The following is a 10,143-nucleotide window of genomic DNA, read 5'->3' as shown; positions in this document are numbered from 1 at the left end:
AAGGGGTGGGGAGGTAGTACTATCCCCAATAAGCTGGAGAGCCCACCTTCAAACTGGCAGAATCCCAAAGACCTGCATGGATTCTACTGGATTTGGTTCAACACTGGATCTGACCCATGGCACCCTTCATGCATCCCCACTAAACTGTGGCAGCATGGTGATCCAGGAATCCCTTTGGAGTGCGCTTCAGAAAAAAGAATGCAGCTTAAAGTCTTTGAAGCTGGGGGGAGGAGGAGGTAGGGAGATATGTGCATCCCTCCTACTCTTCCCTCTGTGTAGACCTCAGATTCCAGAATCTCCCTATAAGGCCTTGAAAACAGTATTGTGGTGGTAGCTTATACTTCCACATAGGAAGGGGGAAGCCTGTGCATGGATTTGAGAGAGATCCAGGCACTAATTTGCAACACTATAAAATGCACTAACATTTCTATAGCTTTTACAAATTTCATTTGATCACGGCACAAACAGTCTTTGTGAAAGCACCTTTCTCAGTAAGCGTCTTCCACTCATCCAATAAAGAACCCTATGTAACTGTAACTTTCTTTCAGCCTAGATGTGTGAAAAATACTTCCATTGGAAGTATGCAAGAGTATTAGAAACGTTATTGTGGATTTCACCTTTCTGAAGTAAACAAAAGGAGACTAATAAAACAAGGATTGGTTTGATTTCAAAAGTTGTCACTTCTTTTCTTAATATGTCAAGAAAAATTCCCAATAAAAAGCTTTGTTTTTCATTTTGTAATTTAGACACCAGTTTGTTTTCGTATTATGTACTTACGTGGGGGTTTTTACTTCCTGCATTTTAGCACTATTTTAATAAAGACCATAAATAAATTAATAGGGAAATACTCAACTGTTCCCAAAATCTGTTAATACACCTCTACCCCAATATAACGCAATCCGACATAACACGAATTCGGATATAATGCGGTAAAGCAGCACTCCGGGGGCGGGGGGCTGCACGCTCTGGTGAATCAAAGCAAGTTCGATATAATGCGGTTTCACCTACAACACAGTAAGATTTTTTGGCTCCCGAGGACAGGGTAGAGGTGTACTTCTAATTTCAGAATCAGATTCTCTTTTAGAACCATATTTTAATATTAGTTACTTTTAAAGAGGATTCATATCTTATTCTTTGAATACTAAGATTTCTCAAATTTAATGAAATTAGAGATTCTTTCCAGTTTTAAACATGTTTATATTCTTCAGTAAGTTATTCAAACTGTTTAACACTTTGATTGTTTAAGCACAGTATAGTAAGCTTTTTCTAACCCCTCCCAAGAAAAACTCCGCGGTTTGTGGACTTGCTCTGTACAAGATTAACAAATCCTTCTTATAGGAATCTGATGAAATGCCTTGCAAATATTGTGAATCCCAACTGGAAAGTAGATGGCATTCGCAAAATAGAAAGGGAACTGTGGGAATATGTGTGCAAATGATATTTTAATATTCCACATTTGATAGCAGTCTAATCTTATTTATGACACAAGAACCATAAATTCTTTTTCTGACCTTCCAAAGTTATTTCAATGCATTTACTGCTCCAGTATAGGTAATCTGCTTTGTATTTATAGCAGCACGTGCCATGTAATGCCATCTAGTACAAACTAAGCTCAAGGTGCAATTTCCTGCACACTTAAAAAGTGCCTGGAGGAAGTGCCTACCACTCCCCATATATGGTCACAATAGAACTTTAGTGCACACTGTCCACTAGTGATTAAGCAGCATCTAAGATATGTAATGGTACTTAACCAGAGTCAGGGAACTTGTACTTTGATTTTGCCCCAAAGAGCCTGTATGAAGTCTCTTGTACAGAAAATGTAATTTGTCAAAGCAAGCCTCTGGAGTTAAAATTAAAAAAAGTTGAAAAACCTCAATCAAAATACCTTGTCAAATGTAATGCTTAGCTCAGTTCAAACCCAAACACTCTGAATGCCGGCTTAGTTGTGGGTTGGTTGTATCCTCCACTTTTTCAGGGCCTGAAGCACTATTTCCATGGCATCTGTAAGCTATGCAGGACTGAATCTCCTTATTACCCAAACACCCAATTTTTCAAACAAAGGATTCTAATGTACACTGAAACGTTCATAAGACTGGTACTATTTGTAACCAGACTGAGTTTAATCATGTTTCATATTGAAAGACTGCTGTGTAGTCTCTGTTCTAGTCCACCTTATACTTAAGCATTGGGATTGACCTATTTTAGTAAATATTTTACAATTAATCATTTTCTACGTCTGTAGTCAATTACTAGACTCTAAGAACATATATTTTTTTTAAATAGTCTCTTCCTGACTTGACTGTAGTGTTTATACTGCTAACACTGACAGTTAATTCTGTTAGATGTTTGGGGTGCAGGTACGTGGATGGGGCTGAAGATCAGATGTGATGCGCCAGTTAGGCAATTCACCCATTCTATCTCAATGCTTGCCCAACAAGAGCTAGTTCAGACACTTTATAGTTACTGTCTTTAAAATGCACAATAAACTAGAGATTATGAAGGGTGCCAGGAGAGAGCATCTTCTCTTTAACCAAAAAAAGAGGTACAACACTGGCAGTGACAATGCTAACTTGGGCCCAATCCTGCAAACATTTTGTAAATAGCATTTGCCAGACCTGGTCCTTAGTCTGCACAAGTAAAACCAAAACTAAAAATAATCATGTTTCAAAGTATTTGGCTTCATTTACCTAAAGTAAACTATGCCCAAAAAAAAAAAAAAACACACCACCAGCTGATGTTGTGGAAGACCTGTGATCTTGAAATTAGTTAATGTGGGTCCTTTCAGGCTCGTGCATCTCCACCAAGAAATTCTTGCATTTGTAAAATTTTACTCCAACTCGCATCAACAAGCATTTTTGTCTTCTTTTCCATAGCTTTGGTTCATCTAACAGATTTTTTGAAAAATTCTTTAAAAAATATTTAGCTATTGCACTTTAAATTCACCCTACCTTAATCTGAATTAACTTTCAAGTGTAGACAAAGCCCTGAGTATCACAAGGAACATATTTTGTGAGAAAAAAGGTGCCATTTTTACACATCTTTCCTGACCATAACACTACTTTTAGTACTAATGAGCACTTATCAGGATTGCACTATTTTGTATCTTCCAATGACAATAAACCGTACTAATACTTTTGCAGAATATAATTTTGCACTCCAGCGTTGTAATGATTTGATTATTCCTGTGGACAGAGAATATAAACTGTTTTCTTAAATGGAATTTCAACACTTTAAACTATCACAACCTGTGACATGAAGTAGCAAATTTAACAGGTTTTTCCAACGTCACTATACATGGCATCAAAAAGAAAATTAACCGAGTGTGATGGGTGTCAACATCTCAGAGATGGGAAAATTTATGTATTGCCAACATTACCAAGATTCCTGCCCACAAGAGTTTAGAGATATAGACTTTAACAGGTTGCATTTTCTTATCGAAATGTCTAAACTCAATGTAAAAATGTCACTTTTTAGGGTGCATTTATAATCAGTCAAGCGTTGAGTCCCTTGTGAGCTTCCACCTGGACCACCTATTCCTTTCTGCAAAGAAGAGTTCCTTTTTCCTACTTCATGCCTAACATTTCAACTTGTATACTTCCTTGTTCCGATACACCTAGTCCTTATTATGGTGGCTTGTCTTCTAAGTCAATATTTTCCAAGAGTTACAGCTTGCTTCCCTGTCCACCCACCCCAAATATTCCCTAAAGTACACCTCTGCAAGGTATAAACATGGAGTCCAGATCAACTGTTTTAAGAACAACTGCAATAAGTACCAAACACCCAGGACGAATTATTCCTGTATGTTTATGCATATCCTACAGAACTGGGGCAGGGGCGAAGTTTGATCCTTCTCACTGCATTCTGGTTACTGGGATGTGTGAAAACTAGCCCGACTCATCAGATGGGGGGGGGGGTGCCTTGCCTCAAATACAACCGCCTGGAGAACACAGGATGTTCTTGCACGATATAAACAGGATGTCAGCCATAGCGCTTCTGGCTGGGCTGTGAAAATCCAAATTGCAAAGGCAGCTTTTTTGAGGGGGATGTTTAACTCTTGATCTGCCGTCTTAAACTCAAGGCCACACCAAAGCCCCTTGCCGCCCAGCGCAGCCCCGCTGCTGCGCCGCCCCCCGCCCCCAGCTCTGCGGCCCCCTCGCTGGCGGTTCGCTCTGTCCTGGGCTCCCCGCTACGCCGCCCTGCCTGGGCTTCCAGGGGCAGCCCGCGCGACGGGGCAGCCCGGGGGGCGCCCAGCTCATCGCACCCGGCCTCAGCCGCGCTCCGCTTCCCGGGCTCACTCACCGCTTCCGCGTGCGGCTTCCAGGCGGCGACGGGAGAGTGGCTGGCTGCGGGGGGGGGGAGGGGAGCCCGGCCGCCCCGCTTCGCTCACTCGCTGCCCGGCATGGCCCCGGGCCGGAGGGGCTCCCTGTGGGCGCTCGAGGCGACGGGAAGAGCGAGCAGCGCTGGCTCCGCGGCAGCCTCGTCTCCTCCTGGCTCAGCGCAGACAGCTCGCTCCAGTCTCAGGCTGTCCCGCGGGGCCTGCGCATGCGCACGGCGTCTGTTTCCCCCCCTCCACTGCCTTAAGGTGGACTGGTCCTTTCTTCCTGCCCCCCCCCCCCGCCTCCTCCGCCCCTTGTCGCCTTCCGCCGGAGGACAGACCCTCGGCCCCCGCCCTCAGCCCGTGGGGATGGAGGGACACCAGCCGCCGCCTGGATCTCCCGCTGCGGGGGGGGGCAGACCCCGGAGCCTCAGCCGGGACACTCCCGCAGATGGCGGCCCCCGGCTGTCCGCCTCTAGGGGCAAGGGGCCGCCGCAGCTGCTATAAGGAGCCCCCGGGCGTTACGTGGCGTTTGCTGATGGCTGGCAGGGTGCTCGGCGCTGAGCACAGCACGGGAAGCGATATAGGAGCTGCCCTGGTGGGCTTTGCAATGGAAGGCTGGCCCCCCAGAGACCAAAGAGCCTTGCATAGCCGGCACAGGAGGTTGGTTTATCAGCTGCACCAATTGAGTCACTAATGCCCAAGTCACTCCATACAATTCAGCCTGAAATGCTCTGATAGGGGAGCCTTCCAGCGACATCCTACTTCAAGAAGGAAAGGTGGGAGATGGGGGAAATGGGGGTTGGTAAAGGTCGGAAGGTAACAGGACAGAAAGATCTGACAAAGAGAGGTTGCTAAAGATAGCTTATTACAAAATAGCCTTAACTAATAACAATTATGGAAGCAGGGCTGGAAGGAACCTGGAGGGGTCATCTAGTCCAGCCACCTGCAGTTAGGCAGGACCAAATAAACCAGACCATCCCTGGCAGTTGTTTGTCCAACCTGTTCCTAAAAACCTTTAGCGATGGGGATTCCACACCCTCTCTTAGAAGCCTATTCCAGTGCTTAACTATCCTTTTAGTTAGATAGTTTTCCCCTAATATTTAACCTAAATCTCCCTTGCTGGCGCTGCAGAGTCAACTCCATTGCTTTCCCTTCAGTGGACATGGAGAGCCAGTGACCACAATCCTCTTTATAACAGCCCTAAACTTATTTTTATCATTTTTTTTTTTGCGTTCCTCTGGCCTCTTTCCAGTTTATCCACATCTTTCCTAAAGTGTGGTGCCCAAAACTGGACACAATAATCCATCTGAGGCCTCACCAGTGCCAAGTAGAACACAGGAATATTACCTTCCAAATACAATACTCCTGTTAATACACCCCAAAGTACAATGAAAAGGTGCTCAATTGAATCGGTTTATAAGTTGCTCAGTTGTAAAGTTGTAAAGACCTAGATTGATAAGCTAAGATCCTACAAGTCATTCCATGCGGACAGATCCCCACCAAAGTAATCAGGGCTCTCTGCAGACAAATGGGTCCACCCACCTGGAGCACCTTGCATGATCTGGGCCATAGCAAGAATTTGTTCAAGACAAAGTGTCGTTTTTAAAATGGAAAATACAGCCAAAGTGGTGTTAATAAACTCAAACTCTGGCAAGTAAGATGGAAGATAAAGTGACATTTAAAAAATCAATATGCAAAGATACAAAGCAAAAAAGTAAATAAAAAAACAAGAAGCTCATAAGCAAGTCTGTGCATTTGCTAGACCACCAGGTGACACAGAGGACAACTGAGTATAAAGAGATTTTTCAGACAGTTGCATAAATCTTTACTACAGCCAATGATGAGGAAATGTTGCTATTTTCACAATTACAGAAGTGTAGATACTAGTAGAGATAGATTTATCAAGGAGATTAAAGAGCATATTGAGAAATTAAATGGCCTAAAGCACCCAGGTTAGATGGAGTGATCCAAAAATTCTTGAAGGAACTGAAGAATGTAATATCTGAACTTCTGAAAAAAGCTCTTGAAGGAACTGAAGAATACAACATCTGAGCTTTTGAAAAAAACACACCCTATCATTAGGACCAGGACTGGGAAGGACCAACACACTGTACTCCTAACAATCCCCAAATCCTGAAAACTAAGCTGTTAAAGAAAATCAGAACAAATTAAACAAGCACAGAATTGTGTGTGACTTATTTTACAGTAGGGATTTGAACCAGCAGCAGAGAATTCTGTAGACCCAGCTCACTTTTGGAGCCCCATTTAAGTTAGTGGATACCCCACAAGACTTTGCTACTGTGTGTGCGGGGGGGCTTATAGGAGAGATGGGCTGATCTTAAAAGACCACCCTCTTGCTTTTCATCTTGAAGGGAGAGGCTGAGACTAGGTGAGGTTCACACATCCCTTTTACTCTCACTTCACAGAAACTGGGGTAATTACTATACCCTCCATCTTCATTGAGGTAGGGACTGGGATCCCAAAGATCAGCTAGTGAGAAGTCCCTAGTTAGATTAGGGAGAGAGGATGAGACTAGGCTACAAGAAAACACACGTTTTGCTCCCTCCTTTGGAGATGGGGCAAAAGATGCCTCTCAGAACCATGGAGGGAGTAGGGCAGATGGCAACTCTTAGGAAGAATGCATAGGATTGGGAACTATACTGAGGAGCGAAGTGAACATCTCAGAAATGGGCACAGCAAACTTTTGCATGGAGAGGGTAGTTTTGGATGAGGAGAAGGTGTCTATATTTTGGGGGAAAGCTCATGGAGATGGAATACTAGGATTTCTAAATCTTCTGCTCTCCAGAGAGGAATATAGGAAATGGCCATTAGTAGTCCCCTCTTATGTATCCCCCCAAAGTAGAGCTGGATGGTCCATGCTTCTTTTGATGTACCTTATAAATAAGTAGCTGTAAGCAGTTCTTCAGTTCTCACCTTACTGACAGTGAGAGAGTCACTCAATTAATATAATCTTTACAACTCCAAATTTAACATATTTTTAGCACACACAGAATGATAGTTTTGCATCCTCTTTTAGGAGTATTATTTCATCTCTCATTACACAAGAGTTAGGCAAGTAGGTTTCATTAACATTAGTGGGAGTTGTGTGTTCATTTGTGTCCCAAAGAGAGAATTTAGTATACCTCTTAATCTTAATTTAGTTAATCTCTTCATTGGAGGTTCAAACTATCTCATACTCAGGTGAAACGCATGAATGGAAGTAATACATTTCAATTAGGAAAAACTTGAAGCCCCAGTTTAATCAAATGGGGTTTTTGTTGGTTTTTGTTTTTTGCTTTTGCTAGTCTTGCATAAAGCCACAAATTGCTGTTTATTTTTGTGTTGGTTTCTTTGGTTCATACACCTGACATTTTGAAATATCTGCCCAAAGCAGATGCCATGATAAAACTGATTTCTTTGAAATGTGATGGATCTCCACAGCAGGAGACTAAAACTCCCAGCACTCCACTGTACATCCCCTTTCTCTTGGCTAAACAGGAACTACATTTCCCCTTAGCCATGTCCCTTGCCAGGAAAGGGGAAAGGTCCTGATTCTGAACCAAGAAGTAGCTGGGCTCTATTTGGAAGTGGGAGCAGTATGCAGCAGGGAGCTGGAGAGAAGCCCCGGGAACTGTGGACAGAGCTGCATGTGGAATGGGCTGTGACTGCTGGACATCACAGCTGGGTGCAGATCTGTGTGAGATTTATGGGGGAACAACAGTGTATGGACAGGAAACCAGTACTCCGGGGTCCCAATGAGAACCACTAACTGAGCCTGGATTGGAAACCTGCAAATGCTTATTTGCTGGAATAGAGACTGTACTGAAGAGGAAAACCCGGGCACTAGGACTGAAGAGCCTTGGCTCTCAATTGGACTGCCCCAGAGACCCAAACAGAATCACTATTGCTCTCTTGAACTGTAACTGTTTAAGCCTCTCTACCTAGGGCATTTGCAACTTTTCCTCTTTCCTACCAGCCCTAGTAAAAACCTTTTCCTTAGCCATGTATCTGAGTGGGTATTGAGACCCACCAATATCCTGCTGAAACATCTATTGGGCATGCTACTGGCACCTAGGGGTTTGGGCTACAGTAACAATTTATTTTAGTTTAACCAGACTAGTGATAAAATATCTTTGTCGAGGTCTTCTCATGTTAAAGAGAGCAGTTTTATGTACTAGTATTTCAACAGAGCATGCTTTAGTGGCAAAGATTCACTACTCTAAACTGGATGCCAAATATATCTGACTGATAATAAATGTAACTTATCTTTCTCATGCCTCAGCTTTCTCTCCTTGATTCTGATCTGTTACTTTTGTAAATGACCCAAAGTCCTTAATCTACCAAAGGGTATACTCTGTAGAATAGTCTTCTTTTATATAACTGTATTGCAGAAGAATTACTGGAAGATTACTCAGTATAAGGGAAACATCACTGCACTGTCATTGGAGCAGTCATATTTTATATTCCAGTAATTAATTTTTTTTCCATTGGAACCATACTATTCATGAACTAAGAAGCACTTAATTCTGACATTCCTATTTGTCTTTTATTGCAATCTTAAAAAAACCCCAGACAAACTAATTGTGACTGCATGTTTTAAATGCCCAAATTAGGGGGAAATTTGTATTCGTATCTGTATCAGGGGTCTAATTCTGTTTGTCCTCTCTTTTTAATCAGTTATGCTAAATAAATTTAATATCAAGTCTTCTCATAACATCCTTGTTTATTTCGCAACAAAAGGAGGAAAAGGTTTTAACATCTGACTGACACCAGCTTAAGGTGGATTCAAAATCTACCCTGCGTATTGTTTTTTTCCGATCTCAGACATTACCGATTGACTTGCATGTATTTTTTCTTCTCCACAAAGATTCTGAATCTCGGGTGCATTGAAGTATGGCGATAACTCTGAAAATGTAAGTCTACATTTCCACATATTGTAGATCACACCTTAACTTCTGTAAAGAAAATTGCGATGTGTAATAAGTTTGGCCTTTGCTGTACAAGACAAACACTTCTATCTTTCAGTAAACCAAGTCACCCTTTCAGATATCCCTAATTCTGATGGATGTTTCTACACAAATTTGGTGAAATAAACAATTATGAAGGTGACTTTCCAGAAGAGTTGTTCACAGGACAATACATTCTCCAGCAGTTGAAGTTCCCTGCAGGAATTTTATTTCATTTTTATTTTATTTTATTTTTTTTTTTTTTTTGCCCTAGCACGGTGAGAGGAAGCAACCTCCAGCGCCCACCGCCCGAATTCTGTTGTGTTGGATCCAGAATTGTAGACGTGCCCCCTCTCTTGGCTAACCAGCCAATACTATTCTGGTGGTATAAAAATCCCAGCTCCAGGAGTGAACCCTTTGAACAATAGGACCCAGCGGCTGCAGCAGTCCCATCACCAGGCGGTTCCCGGCTGTCGTGAGCAGTAGCCTGTGTTAAAAGGCTACGTAACTGCCAGAAAGTGTGCGTGGGGGCAGCTGCAGGGAAGGACGGGGCTTTACCGAAAGTGGAATCCTGCTCGCTGCGTTCTGACCTAAGAGCTTGGAGTTCCCATCAAGTATCGATTTGGTTCAGACGAATAGATCAGGTTTCATACGTGCCGCGGACTTCGTTCTTTGCTCGGCGACAGAAGTTCAAACAAGAACTAAAAAGAACAGGAGGGCTGGTGGCACCGCAGAGACGAACACGTTTATTTGAGCATAAGCTTTCGTGAGCTACAGCTCACTTCATCGGATGCTGTAGCTCACGAAAGCTCATGCTCAAATAAACGTGCTCGTCTCTAAGGTGCCACAAGCCCTCCTGTTCTTTCTGCGAATACAGAC

At 43.0% G+C, this 10,143-nt stretch overlaps 1 protein-coding gene across 3 annotated transcripts in view; it reads right to left on the bottom strand.

Annotated features, from left to right (window-relative positions):
- Positions 1 to 4,546, bottom strand: part of JAK1 (Janus kinase 1) — a 105,271-nt gene extending 100,725 nt beyond the window's left edge. For all 3 annotated transcript variants that reach the window (XM_048859708.2, XM_048859709.2, XM_048859711.2), the window contains exon 1: positions 4,300 to 4,546. The gene's annotated coding sequence lies outside the window, so the exon portion shown is untranslated. The remainder of the gene's footprint in view (positions 1 to 4,299) is intronic.
- Between the last annotated feature and the right edge of the window lie 5,597 nt (positions 4,547 to 10,143).

This window comes from Caretta caretta, chromosome 8 (assembly GCF_965140235.1).
Source record: "Caretta caretta isolate rCarCar2 chromosome 8, rCarCar1.hap1, whole genome shotgun sequence".
Taxonomy (NCBI): domain Eukaryota; kingdom Metazoa; phylum Chordata; order Testudines; family Cheloniidae; genus Caretta; species Caretta caretta.
This window is presented reverse-complemented; position numbering and strand designations above follow the sequence as displayed.